Here is a 13,485-nt window from a genome sequence, read left to right as displayed (position 1 = left end):
TCACATTCTCATTACTATAACAGCACCATTTCTCTGTTCACCAAACAGCAGTTGTTCTTGTTTGATTTTAAAAATCTATTTTTAATTATATATGTCCTTATGGGGTTAGTGTGTGTGAGCAGGGGTGTCTGCAGAGTTGGAGTCATGGGATGTTGTAAACGGCTGTGAGGGTGCTGGGAACCAAACTCAGATCATCTAGAAGAACAGCAAGTGCTTTTAACCACTGAGCCATCTCTGCAGCCTCTATTGTCTTTTTTTAAATTAGTTCCTCAATTCTTATCTTTCTGTTATCCATTCAGTTCCTACCTCTATTCAACTGACCCCCCCCCATGTCTGTCTGCCTGTTTCATTGGTTAGCAGGTTGGCCTTGGTTTTCTAGACCATCTCTCTATGCAGCTCCTACTGGCCAGGAGCTCACTTGACTATACCCCAGCTTTCTTGCCCTTGGGAGCCTCCTGCCCTGTTTTGAAAGTGAGAGCACCTTTTCCACTGCTCCCTCTGTCTCTCCACTTGGTATTCCCCATGCGTTGGACACCAGCATCTGTGGAAGGTCAGGGGCCTCTCAAAATGCTCCACTGTACCCCTCTCTTCTGAGATGGCAATGGAGCTGGGGGCAGCCCTCAGGCCAATCTAGCATCCCTGGCTTGAACTCGAAGCCTTCCTGCCTCAACTTCCCAAGTAGCTGGATGGCACTACATGACAACATACATGGCACAGCTTGCCTTCATGCACTTGACAGGGTACTGTAGCCCTTCAGGTCACAGAGACAGGCACTCCAACAGTGCCCGGGCAGCCCTGGTCAGAAAGCTCTATAAATGTCTAAGGAAACGTTTGACCAAACTCAAGCTCTCATTGGTACACATATGCATGTCATAGATTTACATGTTACTAACAGCAAGGAAATAAGACAAATTTGGAAGAAAACTTAAATACTATTCACACAACCAAGACATTCCCTCTGACCCAAACAAGAATGACAGAGGGTATCAAACCCAAGACAGACAGGCATACTGAATTTGTAAACATTAGGGAAGCTTAATTGTTTTCATATCAGACTATGAGAGTTCACAGTGGAAACAAAAGACAAAAATTTTGCACTGTTAAAGGACACAGTAGGCCACGAATGTGTGCACATCAGTGTGCATGTACCAAGGAACTTAGCCTCAAAGTACTCCCAGCAGCCAGTGGACTAGAGGATATTACAGCTGCAGTAATTTCAGTCCTAGGTTTTAACCCACAGACATGGCAAATCAGAGATGGAGAAAAAGTCTAGATTTGTTTAGTAGATCTCTAATCTCAGAGACAGAACACACATGGAACATTCAAAGGAAACTCAACAGCACACAACCACAAAGGTGTTTCCAAAAGCCTCAGATTTCTAGACTACAGCACTCTAAGCAAAAGGCAAAGAAATTAGAAGCAGATAGCAAAAAAGATAGCTAAGACATAATCCTTTCTAAAAGTTAAAATGCATGTGTTCTTTCTCAGTTGAAAAAACCAGCATGTTATTGTTTGGGGTTCTAATGGGACAAGAAATAACCCACTCCTGCAACAGTGAGGAGAAGGTTAATCCTACAAGTACGTTTTTATTCGTAAGTGAGGGAAACAAGTAAATGTCAGCTCAGAAACCCACTGCTGGCCAGAAATGGGTTGCACACAACAGGGTCTGCCAGAATCCAAGTGGGGGAAGAAGACAGGTGATGCCAGCAGAGAGGAACCAACCAACCTGAGTGGCAGGGTATTGGAGCTGGCGGTGAGGCCTGGTGTTGTCCGCTAGAGGCTAACGTCTTAAAAGTGTGGTCATCCAGCCTGGGTTGCTATTGGAAGGGGGTGGAGCCTAGTAAGAGGAGCCTGGGTCATTGGTGTGCTCTTCAAGGAGAGGTTGAGCCTAGCCCCTACCGCCCCTCTGCTTCCTAGGTGTCGGGAACCGCCTGCCACATTCTCTTTACCATGATGTTCTCCCTCACCACAGGCTCAGAATGACAGGCCGGGTAATCACAGCTGAAAACCCAAAGCTGTGAGTCAAAATTAATTTTACCTCACATGTTTTTCCACGGCAGCAGTAAGCTGACGAACACACTTGGCAAAGTCAGATCATTTGCTTCTGAAGAAAAGGAAGCAACGTGGAGTGTGCAGGGACAGATGCAGCAGGGAGGAGGCCATTTTGGAAGCAGGAGATATTCCTTGGAACACAGTGAAATTAAATAGAGAACTGGTTTCCCAAGGAAGACCATGAATTAAATCAATAAAAAGTGGACATTTCCTAAAAGAAACTAAACAGTGCTGTAGCAACAGAAGAGGGCAATGTTGAGCTAAGAAACTTGAGTTCACCCAAATCATCCTCTATCAGGAAGGGTCTCGGCTGGTCCAAGAAAATTCAAGACAGAAAGGGAATCCTGCATCCATCGTCAGTAAGAATACAAGATGAGGAGGAAACCTCAGCAGCTGTCAGTTGAACATCACTGAGTTGGAGAGGACAAAAGAAACAGCAACTGCCTGTCATCCTACCAACCAGAAGTAGTCAGCCAAATCTGGACATGCTTGTTTCCTTCATTTTTTAATGAATAAAAATTTTAAAATAGCACCAAGTTCCACATGCCACATGTTCATTAGAAATCAGAGTACAGATGGTTTAAGTCTCCTGCTATGTACCACCCATAATCCAGACCTACTTCCCACCACCAGTTCACCATTTGTATGTAAACACACATTTGCCCACAAAAAAAAAAAAAGGATAGAATTGTTTGCTTTTTATTTACATATGTGTCAGGCTTCAGACATTGTTTATACAGCTTGCTTCTTTCCACATAAATTTTAAACCATGTTTTGGAAGTCCATCCTTGTTTCTAACATTTCAGTGCCAAAATAGAGGAGTCTGTGGTTTGAGAGTGAACCTTCTCCAGCAGGATGGTGCTCTACCCAGTTTTAGTGAATCTGATGGTCAGAACCATCCTCTGTTGAGAACAAGAAGACATAATTTGAAAGTGTCAAAATGCCATCTGGCTATCTGTGCTGTCATATGACATGGTTCAGCCTGGTGGAACCCTAGAGGGCAAGCCTAGCACTGTGACTGATCTTCCCTCAGAGGCACCTGCCAGCTTGAACATGAAGATGAGAGGCCACACAGAACCTTCATAGAGAGAGAAAGTTGGTATTGAACTTGAGACCCAAGTAAGTCGTCTACAATTTGAGTCAGGACTCTGAAAGACTAAATCATCAAGACAACAGTTACTGGGAAGGAGACTGTCCAGTCTGAATCCCTGTTCTCATTCTCCCATCTCTGAATGGGTTAAGAATTCTCAGATTGCTAGAACCACTACCTATCACTGTCAGAAACAACACTCTAAAAGTTACCCTCTGCATCCTCAAATCATTAATGGTTTAAGGAGAAAAACACCAGCAAATTGTCTTCCGACCTACACACACATCACAGCATACATAACCCCCCACTCACAAACACAAAATTACTGCTTTAATGTAATATTAAACTTTTAAAATTTATTTAGTCCTGTACGTCTAGGATTATTATATTTTTGGTTGTAAGCCTAGCCTTTAATGGCTGAGCCATCTCTCCAGCCCATGTCTAGGATTCTTACATACACAAAAATATTTATACATGATGGAGAAATTGAAAGACCAAAGGAAAAATAAGGTCTTAAAAGCAAGTAGAGATAGAAGACACATGCTCAGAGGGACAACACTGAGACCAGAGAGAAAACTCAGTTAAATCACCAGAGAAAGGGTGTGGAGTTGGGCAGGTGGGCAGGTGGAGAGGATATAGGAAGAGTTGAGGGAGGAGAAACCATGATGAGAATGTATTGTGTGAAAAATGTTCATATGTAAATATGTATTTATATTGTATATATTTACATATATAGGAAACCAACCACAAGCCTCACATAAGCATGGCCTCTTCGCTATCGATCACAAGCTTTTACTAGAGAAGTGGTCCACTTCCTGTTGTTTTTACGGAAGACCACTACTGCCAGGTATGGGATGCAGGCATCTGGAGCTGTGAAAACAGGGTCATCTGGAGGCCACTAGAGTGAAGTTTTCCAGCACTAGTATAGGCTGGAACAGTCATGGCTAGAGCAAGGTTCTTAAAGCAGAAGTGTACACTCGGCAACAGACATGGCTGCCATGTTCTTCCAGTCAGATCCAGTCAGAGTACAGATATTCTCAAGGCATCCAGAAAGTGTTTAGAGCATCCAAGTTGTCATAATGACAGGTTAACCAGTTTTGAAATGAGGGACAGCTAAGCTACCATGTCCACTCAAGGCAGCTACGCACAAAGGAGGGTCTGGGAACTGTCAATCAAAAGGTCATGTCCTGGAACCACCCTCCCCTCACCCCCAGTCCCCGAGCCAACAGTTAGCTTATTTGAAGAAAAAACTTAAACACTGAGTTACTTTTTATTTTTTATTTTTTCGAGATGCAAGGCAGACAGTAGTAAAACCTGTCACATGCCAAGAGATCCAACTCCACCAGTCTTCAAATATCGAGGATCTAGGGCAATGATTTTTGTTGCAGTGAAATTCACATGACGTAAAATCAACTATCTAAAAGTGAGCGGTTTGATGGCATTGTTTCTTTCACAATGTCATACAACCACATCTTACTCCTTTACAAACATTTCCACCCCTCCACAACGAAACAGTTAACTCCCAGGAGCCACTTCCAGTTATGGGCCAACCAGTTTATTGTTTCTATGAATTTACCTATTCTAGGTTGGATATGTCATACAAATGGATCTTATATACTTCATTTCTTAAGTGTTTTCAGGGTTCATCCATGTTGTAGCATGCATCAGTACTTTACTATTTTTCTGGCTTAATAATATGCCCTTGTGTGAATATGCTAATTTTTATATCCATCAGTTGATAGACATCTGGGTTGTCTCTACCCTTGGGATACTGGATAATACTACTATGAATATTTGGGAAGGAGAATCCATTTATTTCTTTTCAACTCTTTTGGGTACATATCTAGAAATTGAATTGCTGGGCCACATGATGGTTTTATGCCTACCTCAATCTATTTTCCACAGCCTTTGAACCATTTTACGATACATTACCAGCACCATGTGTAAGAGCTCTGGCCTCTCTATCTTGATTATGAAGTATTGTCTCCTGTGGTTTTATTTGCATTTCTCTAGTAACTAATGGTACTAAGCATCTTTTCATGTGCTTGTTTATAGAACAATTTAAACAAGAAAAATTGGGGAGTGTTAGACTAATGACACCCTTTCCTGGAATTTACCAGAGGACAGTCTTCAACTAAACAATATACAAGGGAAGAACCTTAAGGGACTGGGCATAAGCACTGACTGCACAACCCAATGTGTTCAGCAAACCATAGGTGGAGATAAGAGTTAGAGGAGAATGATAATTGTTTTATTCTCTGAAGACATAGAAATAACTTTTTTAGTTACAGGAAAGGTAAAATAAGAAAGTAGAAACATTTCTTAATTAACCATGGATTGTGAATGATTCAGAGGGATCATGTGAAGTAGGTAAATAGCACAGGTGGGAAAGGGAAAAAGAAAGAGTGTGAACATTTTTGGTTAGTGGGAAACAAGCACCAAAGCCAGACAGGAAGATATTCAGATCACCAAAAATCAGTTTAGCAGAGACTAGAGAGTGGAAGGTGATCAGTGCAATCTTCACAGTAAATATATACAAATGGCAAGACCGAGACCCAGCTTTAATTGACAGTAATAAATGTAAATAGTCTCATCACGCTTAAGAAACAAATTTCAGCTTGACTCACCCGCAGAATTCGGCTCTTCACTGTGAAGAGGCACTTCTAAAAGACAACAACTGAATCAAAACCATGGCAAAAATGCTAGGAAGATTGATGGGGGCTGCCCTCCATTCCTTTTACTGGTTGACGAATAAAAAACACTGTTTGGCCAATAAGGCAGGAAGATAGACAGGACCAGGAGAGGAGGAGAATTCCAGGAAAAGGAGGCAGAAGGAGATATCCAAAGAGTCACCATGTAGACCACAAAGCAATATCAGGTCTGGGCATTCTCCAGTAAGCCAAGACCATGTAGAAATAAATAGATTAGTAGTTATTGATTAAGAAAGAGCTAGCCAATAAGAAGCTCAAGCCATTGTCCAACAGTTTTATAATTAATATGGCATCTGTGTGTCCATTTGGGGCTCAAAAGCAATTACAGGACCTGGCAGAAAAGAAATCACCAGCAACAGCAGATGTTGATGAGGAAGCACTTGCTATCTATCTCACTGGACAAACTCCATGGATATTCCTATCTGTGGGTGTCTAACCAATCTCTGATTCTAATGGCCACAACTCATAGTAAAGACCACAACAGCAGCTTTCATGCAGCATAAATACAGGGCTGAGAGGAAAAACACAGGGACACACATTAATTAGAGTGGGTGGCCAGGTCCTGTTCAAGATAGGACATGTAGGTAGGAGAGGTCAGAGGGGGAGAGGGAGGAGACAGACAATATCATAAAAGCTATAATGCTTAAGTATTCCTTATAAGTACAGATTGAACTCTTCAGCCTTATAAAAGAGAAAGTGTCCTTTTTTTAAAAAGTACTTGGGGGCATTCATGTTAATTGGCAATGTGCACAGTGTCTAGAAAAGTTTAATAAGTTCTACCAAGAAATATGAAATCAATAATCCTGTCTTATCGCAATTCAATAAAACTGGAAATACATTTTTAAAGTTAAGAGTGTTTGTCCACTCAAACATTTTAAAATTATTGAACAGCTCATGGAAATAAAAATGACCCTAAATAGCCAAAGCAGCAACACAAGCTGACCCTTGGATACCTGACCTCAAATTATGCTACAGAACTATAGTAACAAAACCTGCATGGCACTAGTACAAAAAAGACACATGAATCAATAGAATAGAGGACAGAAATAAGCCCACACAGCTATTGCCACATCATTTTGAAAAGCTTAAAAAAATTTTAGGAAAAGGTAGCCTCACCCACAAAAGATGCTGGGAGACTGGATTTCCACATAAGAAGAAAGGCAGGTCCCTTTCTCCATGAGCAGAGGTCAAGATGTAACAGGTGGAACTGTGAAACTGCTAGAGAAAAACAGACAAAACCCTTGGAGATGTAAGCAAGGACTTTCCATTAAAGAACTCCAATAACACAGTTGACAAATGGATTGTATTAAATTTAAAGCCTAAGGGCTTCTTATAACAAGGAAACAGTCAGTAGAGTGACTCAACAGCCTACAGAATAGAAAAAAAAATCTTTGTTGACCATATATCTGATGAGGGATTAATATCTAGGATATGTAAAGAAGTTAAATTCTAACAGAAGAAACCATCTAATTAGTAACATAGGCAAACAAATTAAACACATATTTAGTTGAAATACAAAAGACATGTTTGGAAAATTTCAACGTTTTTAGTCATCAAGGAAATTCGAATTAAAGCTTAGCTGAGATTTCACACATTCCATTTGGACTTTCCATGGGCGTCTTCTCCAACATGGAGCAGGGATGGGTTGGGGGTGGAACTGGTTCAGCCATCCCGGAAATGAATGGAAGAGTGCCTTGCTAATCAGGAAATATAACTATCACTATTACCCACTGCATAAACCTTTGGTATAGACCCAGAAGACTCACACCACAGAGACAGTTGCACAACCATGTTTACAACAACCAAGAAATGGAAGCAGCTCATTGGTCAAGACCACTATTTGGTCAGGACCAATTAAGGTTTGCTTCCCAGCACCCACACGGCAGCTCACAACTGTAACTCCAGTTCCAAAGGATTGGATAAGCACCGGACAAGTATATAGACATGCATGCAGGCTGTCTCCCGATTACTATTGCAACTTGTGGAAGAAGGCGTTCATTTGGTTTACATAGGCTGAGTCACCATCCATTGAGGGAAACCATAGCAGGAAGTCAAACAGGGCAGGAACCTGGAGGCTGGAGTTGATGCATAACCACTAATTCAGACAATGGCCTGCCTATAGCCCAATCAGAGCCTCAAGTGAGGTTCTTTCCTCTCAAATAACTCTAGCTTGTGTCAAGTTGACATAGAACTAGCCAGCACACAGGCAAAACGCCTCAACACGTAAAAGTAATTATTGTTGTTGTTTTTTAAAGAATTATTTAACTTTCTGTGCATTGGTGTGAAAATGTCAGGTTCCCTGAAATTGGAGTTACAGACAATTATGAGCTGCCATGTAGGTGCTAAGAATGGATCCAGGTCCTCTGGAAGAACATCCAGTGGCCTTAACAGCTGAGCTATCACTCCATCCCCGTAATTGAAGTTTTTTATTTAAGACAATGTAGTACATTTCCACCCAATGGAACTTTATTCAGCCATGAATCATGAAATTATATCATTTGCAGGAAAGTAATTAGAATTAGAAACCATCATGTAAACAAAATAGGGCAGACTCAGAACAAATACAATAAATTTTTCAATCCTGTGTAAAATCATGTGTGTGTGTGTTATAACATTTACATTGCAGGGGAAGTGAGCTCCCAATGTCTATTTGTTCATTACCAGGAGCCCCGTAGACTGCCCAGGCCTCATAACTGTCACCCACATGCAGGGGACCTGGTTCCATCCTATGCTAGATTCCAAGTTGTCAGTCTAGAGTTCATGAGTTCCTTCTTGTTCAGGTCAGCTGTTACTGTGGGTTTGCCCAGCATGCTCTTGACCCCTTTGTTCATCACTCCTCCCTCTCTACAACTGGATTACAGGAACAATACTAATATTTTTAAAATATTAAGCAACTCTTCAAAGGGGATAAATAAATTAAAATTTCACCTTTTTTTAAAGAATAATTTTTGTAAGTGCTGCCTATCATAATCTTTAAAATGCAATTAAAGCAAAGTCTGGAAGAAAATGCCAAGCTATGTATTTATAAACACTAGGCTGAACACGAGACAGGAAACAAGGTAAACTCCCATCTCAAAAGTCAGAAAGTGAATAAAAAGCAAATGTAATGTAGGGAGAGGATAAAAGCAGAAATTAATTCGATTAACTCTCAAGCTATACTGAACTAAAAAGATAATTCTTCTAAACTTCTCTAAATGGAGTAATCATTACAAGAAGATGTCGTAAGTACAAACTATGCATGACAATCGGGGGTTAGCCAATGTCTGGGGCATCCTGAGATAGCAGGAGTATGGGCAAATGCCCAATTTTCTAGATAATCCTCTTACCCAAATATTCTAGTAGAGAGGAAAAGTTTAAAAGACCAAGTTTCATAGATAAAAAATTTGCGGTCATCCTTTTTTAGTAAAGCAACATCGTTTTATTGGGAATTCTAAAGACCCTTCAAAATCAAAAGACCTTCAGTGTGACTGGAGGTGTACCAGAAAAAAAAAAAATGGAAAGTTTTGAGAGCCGTTGAGTGAAACAAACAAATCCTAGAACTATAAACCCAAGGAGATGGTTAATATTGGTGGCCATCTGGATAAGATTGGAATCAGTTAGAAGGTGCCTTTCCAGGACTCATGTGAAGGGCTAGGTCAGGTTAGCTTCTGGCCATCCAAGTCTGCAAAGGGATTGCCTTGGTGTGGAAGGGCCTGCCTAGTTTAGGTCCACTATTCCCTTAACAAGGGCCCAGGCAGAATGAAAAGAGCAAAACAAAGTTCAACACAAGCATTCATCACTCTGCATGAGCAGGTACACCAAAAATAACATGCCAAATTTGTGGAGAAAAATAGACTGCTCAACAATGGTGTTGAGCACACTGAAAAAGCATCTGGAGAAATATGAATAGGATCCTTCACATGCTGAGGAAAGTAAACAATAGGAACATGAGAAGAAACAAGCAGTTGCCTACAGTATCAGGAGGAAACTGTCTGAGCAGAGCACAAATGCAAATGGTATTTATATGGCCGCATGAAAATGAAAGTTTCTTTGTGGCAAAATTAATAAAAAATGAAAACTCAGGAAAAAAAATAGTTGTTAAAAGCAGGAAAAGCAGCTTACTTTCCTAATGCATAAAGTGCTCCTAGAGAAAACAATAAAAAGAAAGACCAGCCCACCAGAAGATGAGTAAAAAAATATGAAAAACATTTACAGAAACTCTAATTTAAGTGGTCCAACAAAATAAACACAGTGTTAATGACTAGGGTAGGACCAAACATATAGGATGCTTAGCAAAATCAAAATATAAAGTAAAGCCACAAGGACACACAGTTTTCAGTTACATGATTGATACGGTCAAAATTTGTATAGGGGGCTAGAGAGATGGCTTAGTGGTTAAGAGCCCTGGCTGCTCTTCCAGAAGTAGGAGGATCTCAAGTCTGTGGCTAGCCTTGGCTACCTTGTATCAAAAGAAAAAAGAAAAGAAAAAAGATGGGAGAAGGGAAATAAGGGGGGGAGACAAGAGTATGTATATTTATCAGAAGGATAGAAATATATATTGCAAAATATGAGAACTAGCTACTTGAAATTGTAAGTTATTCCTTTATCTGCATGTTCTGATTCTGATGTGAGTATATATTATTTGTGGAACTAAGGTTTTTAAAGTAAAGCAAATAATAGTGATGTCATAGGAATCCCTCTCCTGGAGAAATGTAAACAATGTCCACTCCATCTTCATCTCCATCATCATTCAATGACAAGCCAAAGTCAGATTGACCCCTAGAGACCAATGAGTTTAGAGGCCAGGGTTCCCTGGCAGGAGTGTGGGCAAGCCCTGGAGTAGCCATTCTGGAAAGCCTTCACCAGCACAGATGACCACTTCTTTACAGACACATTAACCTCTCCCAGCCTACACCAGCACCTCTGAGGCTGGCCAACTAAGGTAGAATTTCTCAGATGGTTAGGAAGAGAGGCTGAAATCTCAGGTGAAGATCTGATGATGCTTTCCACCCTTCCTTCTGCAGGAATGTCAGCGGTCAACAGCCACTCCCTCCAACGCCCCCTTGCTGGTGTCCTGGAAGCTGGCTGATCTAATGAAGATGGTGGCTGTTTGGCTTCCAGGACTGTGCTCTACAGACAGCGTGAAAATGTGAGGACTCAGCAGTCGGGCCCAGAGCTGTGCTGCTTCATGGGTGGAAACTAAAGGCCATGCTCAGGGGTGGAAGAATCCTGTATGCATACAGACTGGACTGTTTCTTACCTATTGGCTGCTTTACCAACAGAAGCCTGCATGTTACACCAAGAAGAGATACTCGCTGGGCATCCAGTTCTCTATATTCACGATGCTCACTCTTGTCAACCGTTTTGGAACTCTTGTGACTGCAGACAGAAAGCTCATCTGCACTCTTCCCTCACCTTGAAACCAACCACAGGTAGGTTTTATCTGTGATTAGGGTTCTTATTGAGGCAGAACCCTTCTAGCCCTCTGCGAAGTTGAGGTATTTGAAAACACATGCAACATGAAGGTTAGCGAGGCAGCCTTGGAGGGAAACAAGCCTAGAGTATAATTGATTACTTTGAGTGATTGTGGTGGCCCTGTGCCATATGCAACAACAGCTAATGAAACTGTCTTTTTATGCAGCACTTAAGAAAAAAAGAAGTGTCTGGGTTTTGAGTGTTGGTCAACTTGACACCTAGGAGCCAGGCCTCTGAGCACACCTGGTCTAGATTAAGGTTAGCCTCTGGGAATATCTATAAAGGATGATCTTGACTAATTCAGTTGTGAGAGGATGGACGATGGGCAAGACCACTCCCCGGCAGAGATCCTGAGCTGTATCATGAAGAGGGCAAACCGGGCCTAACATACATGTGCTGACCTTTTGCTCTCCGCTTCTGACCGTGGATGTGAACAGCTACTTCAGGTTCATCCGCCTTCACTCCCCTGCCATGATGGGCTGTAACCTGGAAGGATTCGCTAAAATAAGCCCTTGCTCTTTACATTGCTTTTTGTCCAGATATTTTCATCACAGCATCAGAAAAGAAACTACAAAACTACAAAACATCCCTTTAAAAAATGACCCATCCCCACCAGCAGCCAACCATTTGGTCCAAGACTAAAACCCTTCTTTTCTTCTTCACAGCTTCATTTCCTTCAGGGTAGACTAGAGGGAAGGCAGCTCCAAGGTCAGGATTGTTGCTGGAAATCAGTCAACCTATGGATCACAGCCCTCTCCAGGATGTTGTTCTATACCTTTTAGGATGCGGGACTATGATCCAAGCCTCAACTACTGGTCTAGTCAAGGATTTGTTGCTTCAGAAAATGCTGGTCTGACACCAGCTTTAATAAGGAGAAAGTGGGAGAAGCTGGTGTTAGCTAGGGTACTAAACAAAGTTCATTTACAGAAGAAGCCGGCTCTGTTTAGAGAGGCAAGGAGTAATTCCAGCCGGGGCTCCCTTGAAGCCTTGCTTTCCATTTTTCTCACCATCAGTAAATAGGAACCATTGGTTACATGTGTAACAACTTAAGTGTTTTTCCTCTGAACTTTTATCCACTGTTCAGGGAGGGATCACATATTCCTTCCACCTGTCCTGGTTGTCACTGATGTTAGTAAAAGAGAGTAAAGAAAACCTTTCCACTTGGGTTTATGTAGACAGAGTTAACATCTGATTTTACATGGAGGAATAGCAGGGCCTGAAGCGCTCCTAGCAGAGGGCATGGAAGCATTTGATGTCCTAGGGCTTGTGCATAAAGGAATGTTGTTTTTGAAATGTACAGTGAAGTCAGGGAAAGATCCAAAGAAAGTTGCCATTGAGACAAAATCAAATCAACTCCCCATCTCAAATGGACCAGTGGGCCTCCTGGCTCTGTGCCCAGCATCTGCATCCAGAGTCCCTCAAAGCCTGGGTGCATACAGTGGTGTGTAAACATGTGGCTTGTCCATAGACTGAGCCTCTAAGGAGGCACTTTTATTTTTTTAGTTGTGGTGCTCAAGGTGTCTCTGGAAGCATCCCAGAGGTACATAGAACTTCCTCACCTCCCTCCAAACCTTTACAGCTGTGGCTCTCAACCTTCCTAATGCTACGACCCTTTAATACAATTCCTCATGTGTGGAGACGCCAACCATAACATTATCTTGTTGCTACTGCATAACTGTAATTTTGCTACTGTTTTGATTCATAATATGCATATCAGCTTGCAAAATATTGGATATGCAACCCTCCCCCAAAGGTGTTGCGACCCACAGGTTGAGAACCACTGCTTAGCATCTAAAGATTCCAGAATCTAATCTAAAAATGTATTCTTATTGAACATACGGGACACCACAAGTACAAAATGCACAAAGAGGTACTGGGGTTTAGAAATAATTTAAGTGTGTTCCCAAAGTGTGCTCCCTGCTGTGACAATTTGGAAGTTCATGGGACCCTTAAGAGGTCTGGCTTGGTCTGTAGTGTTAAGTCATGGAAGGCACACCCTTGGAAGGAATTGACATCGTTCTCTGGGAAACTTAGTTCTGAGAGGGTTGTTATAAAAGAGCAAGCCTGGCTCCTCCCTGGTGGCTCTCAATTTCCTGTCACTGTGTGACCTCTCCTGCCATGATGCCATCCACTCTGGGATCCTCACCAGAACAGGGCTGATATTAGCATATGCTCTAG

This window comes from Phodopus roborovskii, unplaced genomic scaffold, assembly GCF_943737965.1.
Source record: "Phodopus roborovskii unplaced genomic scaffold, PHOROB, whole genome shotgun sequence".
Lineage (NCBI taxonomy): Eukaryota > Metazoa > Chordata > Mammalia > Rodentia > Cricetidae > Phodopus > Phodopus roborovskii.
This window is presented reverse-complemented; position numbering follows the sequence as displayed.